Below are 19117 nucleotides of genomic sequence, written 5' to 3' on the forward strand. Positions count from 1 at the left end.
CAGTATCTGGCATATATATTCTCTATATTAAGTGTTATTGTTGCTTTTCTCATTGTTATTATTGAAAATAAGCAAAAGAGACAGAGTTTGAAAAAACAGTGAGTTTATATTTGGTCACTTTGACCATTACATAGAATCTAATAAATATTAAAGTATTAAGGGCTATTTAGATGATCATGGATCTGGACAGCTGAGTATGTCAAAATTATTGGACATAGTTTTGGGTAACAGCAAATTGCAGTTACTACTTGAAGGTAAGAAACGAAGGAGAAATTTGAGGGAAAACATGAAAAATTGAGGAGCATGTTAGGACCAAACATTGGGCATTGAAAGAATTTTGTCAGGAAAGGAAAGGAATAAGGAATGTGAAGGATACTGAGGTGGAGAGAAAGAGATGGTTGTAAAAGGAGCAAGAAAATCTACAGTACAACAAACATGGAGAGTGATGTACAGCGTTATAAGCAGTAAACTAAAGACAGTAAAGGAAGCTAATGGTTTTCAGTATGAAACGTACTGGTATCCTTGGAGTGCAGTTTGAGAAGAATCTCGGGGAAAGAAGGACACTAACTGCAATAAACTGGAGAGTAAAGGTGAGCTGAAGCAAAGGAAACAGTTCAGAAAACTTTGAAAATTTAGGTGGTCAGAGTGGCCTTTAAAGTTGAGTAAAAAATGAAAGGGAAACAATAACCATAAGCCGTCCATAACATGAGATGTCACCACCTGACTTGTCTTAAAACCCTCAGGCTCTGGGGTTAGTTTGAAGTGACTGAGTTGACAGTGGAGAAGCAAAAGCAGAGACTCTCCGGAGAAACCCATTTCCACACAGACCTTGAACAATTCGCATATTTAATGTTCCAGAAAATGGGAGCTTCTCATAGGAAATCAGAAAATGTCTATAAAAACAAAAGTGTCATGAGTAAGATTTAGCAGAAGCAATGCAAAGCAGATTCAGAAACACAACAATGTCAGACATGGTTTAAAATAAGCACTGGATTACAAATATGGAAAAAAGAAACAGATTAGAAAAATGACTAAGCATAATGAAATGCTTATGAAGTACATGAAATAAAATAAAAATTCCAGAAATGAATAGCATATTTCATTTAAAAAAGAAAACCTTAAAATGTTTGCCTGTCAAAACATGAAGATGTAATTTTTAATCAAATATAGTTCATAGTTTAAAGTTATGTATGCATGATATGTGTTAGTTTTCCATGCTGCATAACAAATTATTACAACATAACAGTGTAAAAACAACCCATATTTCTTTTCTGAAAGTTTCTGTGGGTCAGGAGCCTGGCCACAGATTCTGCAAAGCTGCAATCACTGTGGTGGCTAGGACTGGGTTCTTACTGAGTAGCGTGATGTGGAAAAAATTTGCTTTCAAGTTAACTCAGGTTGCTGCAGAAATGACTTCCTTGAAGGTATAATACTAAAGGCCCTGGCTGTTGTCTATAAGCTGACCTCAACTCCAAGGCACATGGCCTCCCAGCATAGTCACTTTATCAAGCCAGTTGAGAGAGAGAGATCCTAAGTGAGTTCAGGACATTTCATCACCTTTGCCCTATTCGATTGGTTAGAAGCAACTTGCAGGCTTCATTAGCACTCAAGGGGAAGGGATGACATAAGCACGGGGCATAAATACCAGGATACAGGCATTACAGGGATTTACCTTACCTTAGAGTCAGTCTGCCATATGGTAAAAATTAAAGCCATATAGAAATATATACCATGAAATGCATAAAATAAAGTGAAAAGTAAAGGTTTACCTCCTCCTCTCCTAATCTTATTCTCCCCAATATTGTCTGCTATATGTAAGAGTTTCTTTTGTATTCTTCTGGAAAATAAAATACTTTGCCTTATATCCTCCCCAAATGAAAAATGGCCATTAGTAGATGCTAACTAAACTATGTCACTTCTACCCCCAAATTCATATGCTGAAGTTCTAATATAATTGTATTTGGAGATAGTGTCTTTAAGAAGACAGTAATTAAGGTTAAGTGGGGTTACCAGGGAGAGTCCTAATCCAATAGGACTGTTATCCTTGTGGGAAGAGGAAGAGATGTCAGGGATGCATGTGTACAGAGAAAAGGTCATGTGAAGACATAGTGAGAAAGTGACAATCTGTAAGCCAAGGAGAGAGGTCTTACCAAAAACCAAACCTGATGTTTGATCTTGAATTTCCAGTTTTCAGAACTGTGAGAATAGTAAATTTCCATTGTTTATGCCACACAGCTTGTGGTATTCTATTATGGCAGCCCTAGCAGATCAATTCAGTAGATTATACTTTTAGTGAACCTGAAGGTATATCTGAAGACATTAATTGGAATGTGGCAAAGAAGAGGATGAAATACCTGAGAGAAATATCATGAAAGAGGAATAGAGTAAAAGGTACTAACAAAACTGCAGTAGGGTACCAGAAAGAGAGGAGAAAAAGAATGTGACAAGGGGAATATATAAAAAAATAATGGCTTCAAGAATAACGCAAAACTAATAAACATCACTCTAGAGCTTTGAAGGGTTTGAGATTTTAGACTACTTGTGAGTTAAGTGGCCAGTTTTACAGAAGTTGGCAGAAGACAAAAGATGCCTTGGTCAGAGAAAGGACTTTTTTACTCATGGACAAGTAGGGATATTGTACTTCATGTTTGTTTAAGTAATTCCTGATCTCCAAATCTGATAAAGGAGATGAAGAGGAGGGTCTAGGAGGATAATATTCATAGTAGATTGTGTGACAACTGGGGAATTCTGAGTTTAGGGAACACAAAATTTTAAAGTGGTGGTCCAGTGGCTAAGAGTCTGCTTCCAATGCAGGGGGCACAGGTTTGATCCCTAGTTGGAGAACCAGGATCCCACATGCAGTGCGATATAGCAAAAAAAAAAAAAAAAGAAAGAAAAGTGATTTTAGCAATGCTGCCCAATTTACCTAGAGGGACATATTGTTTTATTATCCTGATCAGGAAACAAATTTCTCCTTTGATCTGAAGGAAAATTGTATATTCCAAGGCCGTTTTCTATGCACACACCCTTAAAAAGATAAGCTGGAACAAAGCTCCCAATATCTCTTCATGAGATGTACAGGAATGTAGAAGACCCATGTAGAACTGCTTACGGACAAAGTCATTGCCTCTCAGAAAGTCTACAAACTTTCAAGATGGAAGAATTTAATGAAATTCTCATATGCATGTGAGTGTGTGTGTACATATATATATACGAATTTTCTAATATGAAAATTAAACTACAAAACATGAAAGGCAAAGAGGAATCTCAGAAGCAGCCTAAAAGACAGTTTACTTCCAAAGAAAGGCAGTAGTCAGTAGTTAACTTTTCAAACTTTTCAGTATTTAGTCCTGAATATTCATTAGAAGGACTGATGTTGAAGCTGAAACTCCAATACTTTGGACATTCATGCAAAGAACTGACTCATTTGAAAAGACCCTGATGCTGGGAAAGATTGAAGGTGGGAGGAGAAGGAGACAACAGAGGATGAGATGGTTGGATGGCATCACCGACTCGATGGATATGGGTTTGGGTGGACTCCGGGAGTTGGTGATGGACAGGGAGGCCTGGCTGCGGTTCATGGCATTGCAAAGAGTCGGACACAACTGAGCAACTGAAGTGAACTGAACTGAGTGATAATTTTTTTGTGGATTATGAGAGAACTCAAATACACACAAGAAAACAGCATTTAAATCAGGAAGGGGATCATAGAAGCTAAACTGCTCAGCAGAAGGATAAACATTAAATTTGATTTTAGAGTTTGAGAAAATTTAGAAGGCATATTAAAATTTCTATAAAATTTACTAAAAGATCAGAAAGAGTACATATCTTTCAGAAGAGTAAAGGAGAATAAAAGGACTGTCACAGATACCATGAACACCCCAGTAAAATGTTTAATATAGTAAAACTGATCTTTAGATTAATAGATGGACTCTGAGTAAAACAAATAGAACAATATTATTTCTCCAAAGGAAAAGCATACAAATACCTTTGCTGAAAGTGTTTTGTCCAAGATTGCTGATGTAGTAACAATAGTTGAAAGAAGATATTTTCCCTAGATGAGTTTTACTGACTATAAATAACAGACTCTGGAAATCGACTGCCAAAATCACTGTTTTTTTAAACTTTTATGCATCAGTATAGATCCACTTCAAGCCTTGTCTCATATTGGGCAAGTTGACCGATTGTTTTTGTGAATTATCTTTCACAAATAGTATATGTTTTCAGGAATGTTTTCCCGTCTATTATTTATTTATTTATTTAAAGCTGTTTTGCTTTTTGAGTTAATTATTTCAGTGCCTAGTAGATTCAACTTCAAAATGATGCAGACATTTAAATTGTCCATATTATATCAATTTTTGTGTAGCTATTTTGATAAAAAGAAAACATGTTTCCAGTGAAAATCTGTTCAAAAACTATATAAATTAATCAGGATATAGAAAAACTATATTTCGTGATTTTGATCAGTTTGATTTACTTTATCCTATTAGTGCGTTCCATTAACTCACATCTGCAATAAAAACAGGAAAATACAAAATATGCTTTAATATAAAAAAGACTACATGTTCTGATACCATATAACAATATATTTCAAAAATGATAAAAGTAGTACAGAATAAATCAAACATTCACAATTTCAACTGCTGTACATAAAAATTTTTTAAAACACAATTATAGCAGTGGCATTTAATTAATCCATTTCAAACACTGATAGCATTTTTTACGACAACCTGTAATTATATCCCTCACATGTTAGAAGTTAGAGAAAAGATATGCATTATAAATATGTAAAAAGACTCTTTTTTAAAATGGAAAAAACTACAAATGTAGAAAAAGGGCGGAATTTCAAAATGTAATAAATTACCTCTATTTTAATGTGTTCTTTTCAGCACTTGGCATTATCTATAATGGTACTCTTCCCTAGAGGCTCAGCACCTTGCCCTTATATGGGTACTGTTGTTAAGGACTTAAGTAAACTTGGTAAAAGGTCTAATTACTGACAGAAAGTATTTGCCCTTTTATTTTCTGATACACAGTGGTATCAGCATATTATGTTAATTATGGAACAGAGATTGCTTTATAGGTTTGATTTACTAGGCAGCAAAAATATTCTCTCAAAAATCAGTTCAAATGCATGCGTTGTAGAATTTCATGCATCTATATTGTTCTGACCCATCTCCCAGCTAATTATACGTTGAATGGAAAGGAGGCTAAAGTGCTGACAGGAGATCAAGTGGTATCTTCTGGTGACTTGAGAAAATGAGTAGGCACATCAATATGAATTGACATGCCTTGAAGCAGTTTTCTGCCATTGAAAAAGTTAAAGCTAATGGACAAAAAGTATTCCTTCTATCTGGATAGGAGGCTAACTATAATTAAAGTTTCAGAAACAAAAAATAGAAAGTGTTGAGTTTCTCCATTTAAGAGTTATCATAATACTGAAAAATTTTATAGTGGTTTTAATATGACTAGAGAAGAAAATTCTGTCCAGATAATCTCCAAAGGTTAATAGTTACAAAAATGTCTTTCAGAGTTGTTTTTAAAGTCTGAGGGATCATTTAAAGTTTTATTTGAACAATTTAAAGGTTAAACATTTAGAAATTAGTTGACTCAAACACACCTATTTCAAATACTTAATCCACCAATAATTGCCAATTACATTTTCCCTCTATTAATTATACTCTCTGAAAAAATATGTTTTCTTGTTCTGTTTTACATCCATATAGCATAAAGGATATCATGAGAGTCAAAATTTTAAAGCAAGGGGAAAAAAAATAGTGGAGAAGATCAAAGTGGCAGAACAGACCAACATGGAGCTCACTGCCCCCGAGAAACATATCAAAAATACATCTACATGTGGAACAATTTTCACAGAAAGCCAACTGAAAGCAACAAAAGATTTCTTATATAACCAAAGCCACAGGAAAGATCCCCATGTAACTGGGTAGAACAAAAGGGAAAAATGGAATCAAATGGGACCTGTACCCTTGGGAGTGAGCTGTGAAAGAGGGAAGGTTCCCTTGCTCTGGGAAACTCCTTCACCTGCATTCCTGCTGTTGAGTGTGTGGTACCTGAGTGTTTAAACTCAGGCTTCAGTGCACAGAACTGGGGAGAGGACTTGGTGTGGCTACATGCAGACAGCCTGAAGGGCCTAGATTGTACAGGCAGCTATCGGCTTGCATGGGATGGAGAGAGGGCTCACCAGAGGAGTCCCATTATTATCCTGCAGAGGGTGGGGGATGCATCTGCCATAGGAGCCCTTTTGTCAACAGCCTCACAATGAGGTACAGCTCCAGTGGCTGCAGAAATGGAGAGCCTAGACTTGCCAGGAGTGGGACTGATGGCCCAGCCAACTGCCAGAGATTCTACAACAGGGAAAGGTCTGGAGCAGCAGCAATGGAATTTGTGGGTGCACACAATGGGTGGCAGGTAGCCAACTGGTGACAGCTCCTGAGAAGGAAAAGGCATTGGCTATTTTTACAGAAGTACTGATTCAGTTCTACCTACCTCACACTACAGCTTAGAACTGGATCTAGGGGCTTCTACTCCAACAACCAGGGAGCAGACCCTGCATCAACAGGGCTGTGAACAGCCAGAGAGCAAAGTGAAGACACCACCAATATCCAATGTAGGCTCTCATCACCACAACACCGAACACATCCGCTGTCAAGCAGATAATGGCCAGGACATTCTGATGAAAGACATGGCAGGCATCTACAACAAAAGGGCACCGGCACCAAAAATATTGGACTCACCACACAGTCTACGTCGGGAAGCTCCCACATAAAAACAGCCCTTAAAGGCCACAGTAGATAACTGTTTCTCCTAAATTCAGAGTAAGAGAAATTTAAATAAAATGAAAAAGCAGAGGAACTACCACCAACTAAAAGAAAAGAGAAATCCCCTGAAAGAACAATGAAACAGACCACACCCATCTATCAGACCCTGATTTCAGAGAGCAGGTAATAAAGATGTTAAAGTAATTAAGAATGATTATAAAAAAGAAATGCAGATCACTGTAACAAGGAACTAGAAACTATAAGGAGGAGCCAATTAAAATTAGACAGCTCAATTGCCAAAATAAAAAAACAAGCTAAAGGCAATGAATAGTTCACTAAATAATGCAGAAGAATGAATAATCATTTGGAAAACAGAATAATGGAAATCATCCAATTAGATAGATAAAAAATGAAAGCAACATATGAGATTCTATGAGATATTTAATAATATAATGCATGGTAATGTACTCAAATAGGTATTCCAGAAGGAAAAGAAAAGGGGATCATAAATGCATTTGAAGAACTTATGACTGAAAACTTCCCAAACCTAAAGAAGGAAACATATATCCAGGAACAGGAAGCACAGAGGGTCCCAAAGATGAAAAAGACCCACACCAAGACATATCATAATTAAAATGGCAAAGTTAAAGATAATTAGAGGATTCTTAAGGCAGAAAGAGAAATAAAGAGTCACTTACAAGGAAACCTCCATAAGGCTATCAGTTTTCTCTATAGAAACTTCACAGAAAAGAAAGATATATTCAAAGTCATGAAAGTGGAAAACCTGAAATCTAGGATACTCTACTGAGTAAGATTATCATTTAGAATAGAAGCAGAAACTAAGAATTTCTCAGATAAGAAAAAACTAAAAGAATATAATACTTAATCCAATCTAAAAAACAATACCTAAAGATCTTCCCTAAATAGAGAAACAAGAATCTATATGAAAAAGAAAAACATAATATGAAAGGAAAATATATAAGAGGACTGAAGATCACTTAAATCAGTACACAGATTAATAAAACAGTCAGAATTGTGTAAAAGAGACAAGTACAATTAAAGGCAAAAAGATGTAAAATGAGATCAAAATAAAAAAAATTGGGAGAGAAAAGGAAAAACTGTAGATTTTATAGAATATATTTGGACTTATATGACTATCAATCTAAAGCTGGTAGATAAAGCTAAGGGTAACCACAAATCCAAGAGTTAGAACTTTGTATGGAACAACTGACTGGCTCAAGACTGAGAAAGGAGTACGACAGGGCTGTCTGCTGTCACCCTGTTTGTTTACCCTATATGCGGAGCACATCATGAGAAATGCCAGGCTGAATGAGTTACAAGCTGGAATCAAGATAGATGGGAGAAACAGCAACAACCTCAGATATGTGAATGATACCACTCTAAAGGCAGAAAGCGAAGAGGAACTAAAGAACCTCTTGATGAGAGTGAAGGAGGAGAGTGAAAAAGCCGGCTTAAAACTAAATATTAAAAAAAACTAATATCATGGCATCAGGCCTCATTACTTCATGGCAAATTAGAAGGGGAAAAGGTGGATGCAGTAACAGATTTTCTCTTTTGGGGCCCTAAAATCACTGTGGATGGTGACTGCAGTCATGAAATCAGATGATTGCTTTTTAGCAGGAAAGCTATGCAAACCAAGACATGGTGTTGAAAAGCAAAGACATCACTCTGCCAACTAAGGTCTGTATAGTCAAGGCTGTGGTCTTCCCAGTGGTCACATATGGTTTTGGGAGCTGGACTATTAAGCAGACAGAGCGCAAGAATCGATGCCTTTAAATTGTGGTGCTGGAGAAGACTCGTGAGTGCCCCTTGGACAGCAAGGAGATCAAAATAGTCAATCTTTAAGGAAACCAACCCTGAATACTCATTGGAAGGACTGAAGCTGAAATTGAAGCTCCAGTATTTTGGTCACCTGATGTGAAAAGCCAACTCATTAGAAAAGTCCCTAATGCTGGGAAGGATTGAGGGCAGGAGGAGAAGAAGGCATCAGAGATTGAGATGGCTGGATGACATCACCAATACAATGGACACAAACTTGGGCAAACTCCAGGAGATGGTGAGGGAAAGGGAAGCCTGGAGTCCTGCAGTCCATGGTATTGGAAAGAGTTGACATGACTGGGTGACTGAACAACCACCACCACAAATCAAAAGCATAAATAGAATCACAAACATCAAAAAAAGGAAGTTAAGCGTATAATGGACACAATGCTTCAATCAAAAGACAGAGAGTGGAAGACTGAATAGCAAAGCAAGTACCTATAATATGTTGCCTACAGTAGACTCCATCTCTGGTGAAAGACAGACATAAATTGAAAGTGAGATGATGGAAGAAGATATGGAAATGAGCACAAGCCTCAACAAATTTAAGAGAACAGAAATGATTTCAATCATCTTTTCTGATCACAATCATATGAAATTAAAAACCAACCACAGAAAGAGAAACAAGAAAAAAAAATCTGATTGTGTGGAGACTAAAAAACATGATACTAAAAAACCAATGGTCATTGATGAAATCAAAGAAATTATAAAATATCCAGAGGAAAAAAACAATGAAAACAAAACTTTACAAAAATCTATGCATTAAAAAATAGTTCTAAAAGGAATATTCATAGTGATACAGGCCTTTCCCAATAAATTAAAAAAAAAAAACCACGAAACAACTATATCCTACCACCTATAAGAATTAGAAAATGAACAAAAACCAGATTCAGCTGAAGGAAGAAAATAATAAAGATCAGAGAGGAAAAGAATAAAACAGAGATTAAAAGAACAATAGAAAAGATCATGGAATTTAGAAAGATGGCAATGACGACCCTGTATGCAAGACAGGAAAAAAGACACAGATGTGTATAACGGACTTTTGGACTCAGAGGGAGAGGGAGAGGGAGAGGGGGTGGGATGATTTGGGAGAATGGCATTCTAACATGTCTACTATCATGTAAGAATTGAATCGCCAGTCTATGTCTGACGCAGGATACAGCATGCTTGGGGCTGGTGCATGGGGATGACCCACAGAGTTGTTATGGGGAGGGAGGTGGGAGGGGGGTTCGTGTTTGGGAACACATGTAAGAATTAAAGATTTTAAAATTAAAAAAAAATTATAAAGGACAACATGGCATACAAAAAAAAAAACGAACTAGCAAAAAAATAAATAAATAAATAAAAATAAAAAAATAAAAAAAAAGAAAAGATCAATAAAACCAAGAGCTAATTTTTGAAAGGACAAACAAACTGACAACACTTAGCTAGGCTAAAAGAGAAAAGAAGAAAAGAGAGGGGATCCAAATACACAGGAAATGAATGATGAGACATAGTAAATACTGAAGAAATTTTAAAAAAAAAATCACAAGAAAATACTGTAAAGAATTATAGGCCAGTGAATTGAAGAACCTAGAAGAAATGGACATGTTTCTAGAAACATACAGTCTTTCAAATTGAGTCAATAAACAGAAAATCTGAACAGATCAATCACTAGAAGTAAAACCTGATCTGTAAAAAAATCAACCAAACCAACCACCCCCCACCCCAGCTCCTTGTATACAAAAGTTCAAGACCAGATGGCTTCACTGGGGAATTCTACCAAACATACAGAGAAGACCTAACACTGATCCTTCTCAAACTCTTCCAAAAGACTGGAGAGTAGGGAACACTCCCTGAGTCATGCTATGATGCTACCATCACCCTGATCTCAAAACCAAACTTTGATGAATATAGATGCAAGTCTCCAATAAAATATTAGCAAACTGAAACCAACAACACACAAAAAGGATCATAATACACTATAGTCAAGTTGAATTCATTCCAGGTTGAAGGGATGGTTCCTCACATGTAAATTAATGTGATACACCACATCAAGCAGAGAAAAAAAAAACCCATATAATGATCTCAATAGATAAGGAAAATGCAAGACTATGATTAAAAAACCCTCATCAAATTGGGTATAGAGTGAACACATCTCAACATAATAAAAGCCATTTATGATAAACCCACAGTCAATATAATGCTCAGTGGTGAAAAGTTGAAAGCCTTTCCACTAAATTCTGGAACAAGACAAGGAAGCTGACTCTCACCATGTCTGTTCAACATAGTATTGAAGTCCTAGCCAAGCAACCAGATAAGAAATAAAAGGTAATCAAATTAGAACGAAAGAGGTAAAATTGTAATTATATGTAGATGACATGATACTCTATATAGAAAATCCTAAATTCCCTACACTAAAACTATTAGAAGTGAGAAACGAATTCAGCAAGGTAGATTAATGCAAGATTAATATACAGAAATTTGTTGCATTTCATTACACTAACAATGAAATATCAGAAAGTAAAAAATAATCCCATTTAAAACCGCATCAAAAAAATACATATGAATAGCCTAACCAAGGATGTAAAAGGCCTATAAAATGGGAACTATAAAACACTGGTAAAGAAAATTGAAGAAGATTCAAGGAAATGGAACGGTATTCCATGCTCTTGGATTAGAAGAAATAATACTGTTAAAATGGCCATACCCCTGGTGGCTCAGAGGTTAAAGCGTCTGCTTCCAATGCGCAAGACCTGGGTTTGATGCCTGGGTCAGGAAGATCCCCTGGAGAAGGAAATGGCAATCCACTCCAGTATTCTTGCCTGGAGAATCCCATGGACGGAAAAGCCTAGTAGGTTACAGTCCACAGGGTCGCAAAGAGTCGGACACGACTGAGCGACTTCACCTCACCTTACCCAACGTCGTCTACAGATTTAATGTGATCCCTATCAAATTACCTAAAACATTTTCCACAGAATTTGAACAAATAATCATAAAATTTAAAAAAAAAACACACACACAAAAGACCAGAATTATCAAAGTAATCCTAAGAAAAAAGAACCGTAGACATAACCCTCCAGTTTCCCTCAGAAAAAGCTGGAGACATAACCATCCCCTCCCACTTCATACAATAGGACAAAGCTACATTAATCAAAATAGTGTTTTATTGGCACAAAAATAGACATATAAATAGAACAGAATAGAGACCAGAAATAAAGCCCTCATTTATGATCAGTTAATCTTTGCAAAGAACACAAGAATAAGCAATGGAGAAAAGACAGTCTTTCAGCAAGTGGTGTAGGGAAAGCTGGACTGGCTCATGAAAATCTATGAAATTAGAATACCCCTCATACCATATACCAGGATTCTGATAGCTCAGTTGGTAAAGAATCTGCCTGCAATGCAGGAGGCCCAGGTTCAATTCCTGGGTCAGGAAGATCCCCTGAAGAAGGGATAAGCTACCCACTCCAGTATTTTGGCCTAGAGAATTCCATGGACTGTATAGTCTATGGGGTCACAAAGAGTCAGACTGAGCCACCTTCACTTTCACATTACTATCACACCATAGACAAAAATAAATTAAAAATATTTTAAAGGGCTAAATAAAAGGCACAAACTCCTAGAAGAGAACAGAGGCAACACATTCTTGGACAAAATTGTAATTTTTTCTTTGATCAGTTTCCCAAGGCAAAATACATAAAAGCAAAAGTAAACAAATGGGATCGAATCAAACATAAGCTTTTGCACAGTAAAGGAAACCATAAACAAAAAGACAATCTGCAAACTGGGAGAAAATATTTGCAAACAATATGACTACAAGGGGTTAATTTCCAAAGTATACAAACAGCTCATATAACTCAATATTAAACAAGCAAACAAACAACCCAATCAAAAAAAAAAAAGGGGGGGCCAAGGACCTGGCCAGACTTTTTCAAAGAAGATGTACAAATGGCCAAGAGACACATGAAAAGATGCTCAACATTGCTACTAATTAGAGATGTGCAAATTTAAAACTATGATGAGGTATCACCTGAAACTGGGTATAATGGCTATCATCAAAAGTCTACAAATAATAAATGCTGGGGATGGTGTGTAGAAAAGGGAACCCTCCTAAACTGTGGGTGGGAATGTCAACTGGTATAGCCACTATGGAGAACAGTATGGCGGTTCCTTAAAGAAAAACTAAAATTAAAGCTAATATATGATACAGGAGCCCCACTCCTGGGATATATCTGGAAAAGATGAAAATTCTAACTTGAAAAGATACATACACCCCAGTGTTCACTGCAGCACTACTTACAATAGCCAAGACATGGAAGCAACGCAAGTGTCCATTGACAGAAGAATGCATAAAGAAGTGGCATATGTGTACAATGGAGTTTTAGTCAGCCTTAAAAAAGTATGAAGTACTGCCGTTTGCAACAACATGGATGGACGCAGAGATTACTATGCAAATATTATATAAGTTATATGTGGAATCTAAAAAGCAATACAATGAGTCTATATCCAAAACAAAACAGACTCAGAGATAGAAAACAGACATGGTTTCTAAAGAGGAAAGGAATGCTGGGATAAATTAGGAGTATGGGATTAGGAAACACAGACCACTCTCTCTCTCTCTCTCTCTCTCTCTCTCTATATATATATATATATATATAACATGTAAACAAAAGGAATTTACTGCATGGTACATTGAACTATACTCAATATATTGTAATAACTTAGAAAAGATTCTGAGAAAGTGTGTATATATGTGTATTATATGTATGTGTGTGTGTATATATATATATATATACAAATATATATATGTATAGCTGAATCACTTTGCTTTATAAGTGTAGCTAACATGATATTGTAAGTCAACTACACTTGAACATAAGTTAAATAATATGAGTCTGTGTGGTATGTGGAAACAAAAGGAGCAAGTAATATGACACTCTCTTTAACTGTGAGCTCTATCACTTTCACTGAGAAAAATCAATTAATCCATTTTTGCAAGTTTCCTTATCTATAAAATTCAGAAGAGATCAGTAAGATGATCTCTTCTAGTCTGAAAATAATTTTTTTCTTGAGTCAATGGATGTTAAATTCATTTATTTCCTACTGGCAGAGATTTTCTGGAATTAGAAAAATATCTGAGTTTGAAAAAGGTAGGATATTTTAGTGATGTTGCATACTTTGTGTATGTGTTCAATACATCTTTATTTTCCTCCCATATTTCACTCTTTTTAGTCAAATTAGTGAAGTTGGAAGGGGTTAGAAAATGAAGTCAGAATTTTCTATAGAATATCAAGGATCAGTTTTCAAGGGTCTCAATTTCTTATCATGATGGAAAATCAAGACTGAGTCCACTCTGGGGGATGTTAGCTTCAATTTTCATATTGTAATTGTTTACTAGTGTGTATTAACAGATGTAAAGCTTTTACGAACTCATTACATCTCTTAAAAATAAAACACTGTAGGCACTTGAACCCAGATTGTGATCTTTCAACACGAAGAAAAAGAAAATAAAAAATAAGGGCCACTATTTCTTCGAGAATTGTCTAAGTCAAATCTGGAACAGAAAATGTACAAGATGATGCTAACGTATTTTATGTACAAGAAATATAGGAAACTATACAAAATTATCAAGACTGTGAGATGGTCTGGGACCTGGACTCTCTCCATGAGGGTCAAACTGGATAAACCTCTCCTCACGCAACAGAATACAAATGAACTATAAAGGACTGAAAATAACTGCACACAAGTGCACCTGGGGGCAATTCTGAACAAAAAGGCCACATGCCAACCATCATTTTGTGATGTGTGGAGCAAAAGCAGGCTTCTGTGCATGATCCCTGATCACAGGACCACCAAAACGGTAGACAGACCACCCAAGCTATACCTCCCGCCCCATCCACTGATCCACTCCTGGCATTCCTCTCTTTAAGGAACTAGCTAGCCTCCCAAGAACAAAGCTTCTTGTTTTTATTTTCCCATGCTGCAGCATGGATCTAAAAATGCCCTGCCTGAAGTCCTTGCTGGCCTCTTACCAATGTCTATTGAATTAAAAAGTTCAAGGACCTAGGTCAGTAACATGTTTAGTGACCACTAAGGGATGCCCATGGAGCTTCTGTTTATACTGCCCTTCGTTGGGAGGACATAGGTATTTGAGCACTGCCAAATGCAGCTGCTTCACAGCTGACAAGTGGCCACCTAAACCTTTTGCCTCAATTTCACTGCATTTGGTGAGCCTTCCGTCAGGCCCCACAGCTCTCATTCAGGCACCACTTGTCCCTTCCCGTCTCATCACCTCTACTTTTCCTGTCCTCTCCTTCCGAGAAAGTGGATGTGGGGCAGTTACAGCCTAACTCCTCTCAGCTTATGATGCTAGGCTTCCTTGATTGACAACAGCTCACAATGGCAGGTGACGAGCAGAGGTGAGACAGGCTCACCTCACACTGTACAGATCTTGGCCCAGCGGTCTCTCCCTGACAGGAGATTTAAGAGTGACAGAGGTTCAACGCTCATATCAAGTAGTGGCTAAAGTCCAATCATCACAAAATTCTCATCCCCACCCTCCTCCTCCGTCACCAAGAGAAGCTGTATCAGAAACAGGCTGAAGCAGTTGGACTTTTCTGTGTGAAATGGTTGGTTCCTGGCCTTTCAGGAAATTGGAAGTGCCTGCATAGGTACCCACAGAGGAGCAGTTTAACTGGTAATCTCTCTCTCTGACTCTCCCTCTTACTCTCCTTTGGTCTTCAAAGCTACATGCCTGTCCCTTGCATCTTGGACACTCCATACTGGGTCACCCTCTCCATGACCCCTAACATCTTTCTGTTTTGTGTCACCAACTCTGAGGAAGGGAATTCTATGATCTCCTTTGCCATCTCCCTCTTTGGTCTTGTTACTCTAGTCTCGAGGGCTCCCTCCATCCCCACCCCCAGGATCTCTAGTTGTCAGCCCTCCTATTTATATGTAAATATGGGAAATACATAAGCAACACATTCCAGTACTCTTGCCTAAGAAATCCCCTGGACAGAGGAGCCTGGCAGGTTACAGTACAGGGGGTCACAAAAGAGTAAGAAACGACTTTTAGCTACGAAACAATAATAACAAGACCCCCAGTCTAAGACACTCCTACTGTGTGTTTATGTAGCCTCTCTTTCCATTTCTTCAAAAGACTGGGAGGCAGAACTTATCACAGATCTCTGCTTCCAGTGGCTAACTAGCCATCAGCTCAGCAAGTCTCCTTCTCAGAAACCTGTTTACTCCCCTTTAACATGGCTTTCAGCCTCTAGACTCACCCCTTCCTTACCCTTTCAAGTCAGAAATTCCCAAATCAGAGCTCCCAGTGCTGTCCCCAGTCAGGCTTAAAATTAGTTCTCACTTTCGCTTCACAGAGCCTTTATTCCAAAACAGCTGACAGAAATGGGGCAAGTACTAGAGTGCATGCCCCTTTCTCAATGGGAGAACAAGGAATCTATAAAGATAGGTTTGGCAGGTTCTTGGGAGAACCTCAACAAGTTCAGGGATGGGATTATCAGCTTTGGATTAAGGTTCTTTCTGACCTGACAGGACATCACAATTATTCTTGCCTGCGGTTGTACCTCAGGTGATAAGAATGGATACAAGGAAGGCCATAGAACATGCAGATAGCCTAATGGCAACAAATCTGCACCACCAGATTTATCAAACAGGGGTGGCACAGTCCCAGATCATGACCCACAACAGGGCTATGAAGACCACGTGCTCAAGGATAGTATGAGCATTATATTACTTGTGTATCAGAAAGAGTGAAACTTGTATGGTGGACCCTGTAAAATATGATAAAGTCTGCTAAGTTACACAGGAAAGAGATGAAAACCAGGCAGTCTTCAAGAGCCAGGTGATAAGGGCATTCAGGAAGTACACTGAGACAGACCCTGATTCTGCAGAAGGGAGGCTGACACTGGCTATGCATTTTATCACCCAGTCTGCTCCTGACATCAGGAGAAAATTTAAAAAGCTTGAGTTTGGGCCCCAAACCTCATGTCAACCTTGGCAGAAGAGATCCTCAAGGTCTATAATAACTGAGATTTGACGGAGGAAGCCAATAAGAACAGGACAGGACATTTGTAAAGAAAACAAAGCTTTTGGTTTCTCTGATTCACCCATCACCTTGACGGGACCCTAGAGGCCAAGAAGACCAAAAAAAACAGAGGAGAATCCTCCTGGGCCAAAATCAGTGTACCTTCTCTCAAAAAGAGGGGCACTAGGAAGAGAGAATGTCCCAAGTGCCCTCCTGTGAGATGCCAGAAGGACAACACTAACTGGCTCCAGTTTCTCCCAAATTTTTCAGATTCCTACACATGGATGGATGGGCCTGAAGTGCCCTGCCTAACCGTACTCAATCTGTCCTTACCACCCCAGCAGAGCCTCAGGTCACTCTTGATGTGAGGAAGGTAGGAGAATGGAATTCCTTATGAACACTGGAACTGCCTGCTCTGTCCTGACTTGGCTGGCTGGCCACGTCTCCAGCTATGGCTGTATTGTGATGAGAGTTAATGGACAGACAAAGCTAAGGTGATTAATATTTCCTTTTACCTAATATTTTTGCTCATTCATTTTTGTATATGTCAGAATGACTGTCCCCCACTTCAAAAGGAAGAGACTTACTAAATAAAATGGGAGCCTGTATTTTCTTAGAACAAGGTGAGAGTCAACAGATGACAAACCAGAGCAGGGAATACACCTATTGGTGACCTCAAACAGCCTGCCTACTGATCCCTAAGGTGTTTCCCAAGGACTTAAACAGGTAGACTTGGGGGACTGAGATATTTCTGTGCCAGGAAGGGTGAAACGTGTTTCCCTGATAGAAGATTAGAGGGATGGAGAGAAGATGGTGGAGTAGAAAGACATGAGATCACCCCTTCTTATTAAGACACAAAACCACAACTAAGTGCTTAAAAACCATTGGCAAAAAATGTTAAGCCTATCAAAAAATATCCTATATCCAAACACAAGTCTTAATATATCAAATCCTTTAGCCACAAACTGGAAGTAGGAAAAACCACTAGGCCATTCAGGTATGACCTAATCAAATCCCTTATGACCATACAGTGGAAGTGGCAAATAGATCTAAGGGATTAGATCTGGTAGACAGAGAGCCTGAAGAACTGTGGATGGAGGTTTGTAAGGCAGTGACCAAATCCTTCCCCAAGAAAAAGAAATTCAACGAGGAAAAGTGGTTGTCTAAGAAGGCCTTACAAATAGTTGAGAAAAGAGAAGTAAAAGGCAAAGGAGAGAAGGAAAGATATACCCATCTGAATGCAGAGTTCCAAAGAATAGTTAGGACAGATAAGAAAGCCTTAAGTGAACAATGCAAAGAAATAGAAGAAACCAATAGAATGCGAAAGACTAGAGATCTCTTCAGGAAAATTAGAGATACCAGGGGAACATTTCATGCAAAGATATGCACAATAAAGGACAGAAATGGTATGGACCTAACAGAAGTAGAAGATATTAAGAAGAGGTGGCAAGAATACACAGACGAACTATACAAAAAAGGTCTTCATGACCCAGGTAACCACAATGGTGTGATCACTCACCTAGAGCCAGTATTCCTGGCGTGTGAAGTCAAGTGGAACTTCAGTTCAGTTCAGTTCAGTTGCTCAGTCATGTCCGATTCTTTGTGACCCCATGAATTGCAGCACGCCAGGCCTCCCTGTCCATCACCAATCCCGGAGTTCACCCAAACCCATGTCCATTGAGTTGGTGATGTCATCCAGCCGTCTCATTCTCTGTCGTCCCCTTCTCCTCCTGCCCCCAATCGCTCCCAGCATCAGAGTCCCTTAGGAACCATTACTACAAACAAAGCTAGTGGAGGTGAAGGAATTCCAGGTGAGCTATTTCAAGTCCTAAAGGATGATGCTGTTAAAGTGTCACATTCAATATGCTAGCATATCTGGAAAACTCAGTGGTGGCCACAGGACTGGAAAAGGTCAGTTTTCATTCTAATCCTAAAGAAGGGCAATGCCAAATAATGTTCAATGACCTCACAGTTTTGCTTGTTTCACATGCTAGTGAGGTAATTCTCAAACTCCTTCAAGCTAGGCTTCAGGAGTATGTGAACCAAGAACTTCCAGATGTTCAAGCTGGATTTAGAAAAGGCAGAGGAACCAGGTATAACACTGCCAACATCCAGGACCAGATGGCTTCACAGGCAAATTCTATCAAATATTTAGAGAAGTGTTAGTACCTATCCTTCTGAAACTATTCCAAAAATTGCAGAGGAAGGAACACTCCCAAACTCATTCTATGAGGCCACTATCACCTTAATACCAAAACCAGACAAAGATACCACAGAAAAAGAAAATATCAGGTCAATAATATCACTTATGAACACAGACACAAAAATACTCAACAAAATAATAGCAAATCAAATTTAACAATACACTTAAGGGATCAAATACCATGACCAAGTGAAACTTTTCCCAACGTCTCTGATATTTTTCAATATCTGCAAATCAATCAGTGTGATACAACAAATTGAAGAA

General features: G+C 38.1%; 1 pseudogene; it reads left to right on the plus strand.

Annotated features, from left to right (window-relative positions):
• Positions 1-19117, plus strand: part of LOC138423410 (RAB7A-interacting MON1-CCZ1 complex subunit 1-like) — a 54279-nt pseudogene that overhangs the window by 26887 nt on the left and 8275 nt on the right.

The sequence above is a fragment of the Ovis canadensis genome, chromosome 18 (genome assembly GCF_042477335.2).
Source record: "Ovis canadensis isolate MfBH-ARS-UI-01 breed Bighorn chromosome 18, ARS-UI_OviCan_v2, whole genome shotgun sequence".
Classification (NCBI taxonomy): domain Eukaryota; kingdom Metazoa; phylum Chordata; class Mammalia; order Artiodactyla; family Bovidae; genus Ovis; species Ovis canadensis.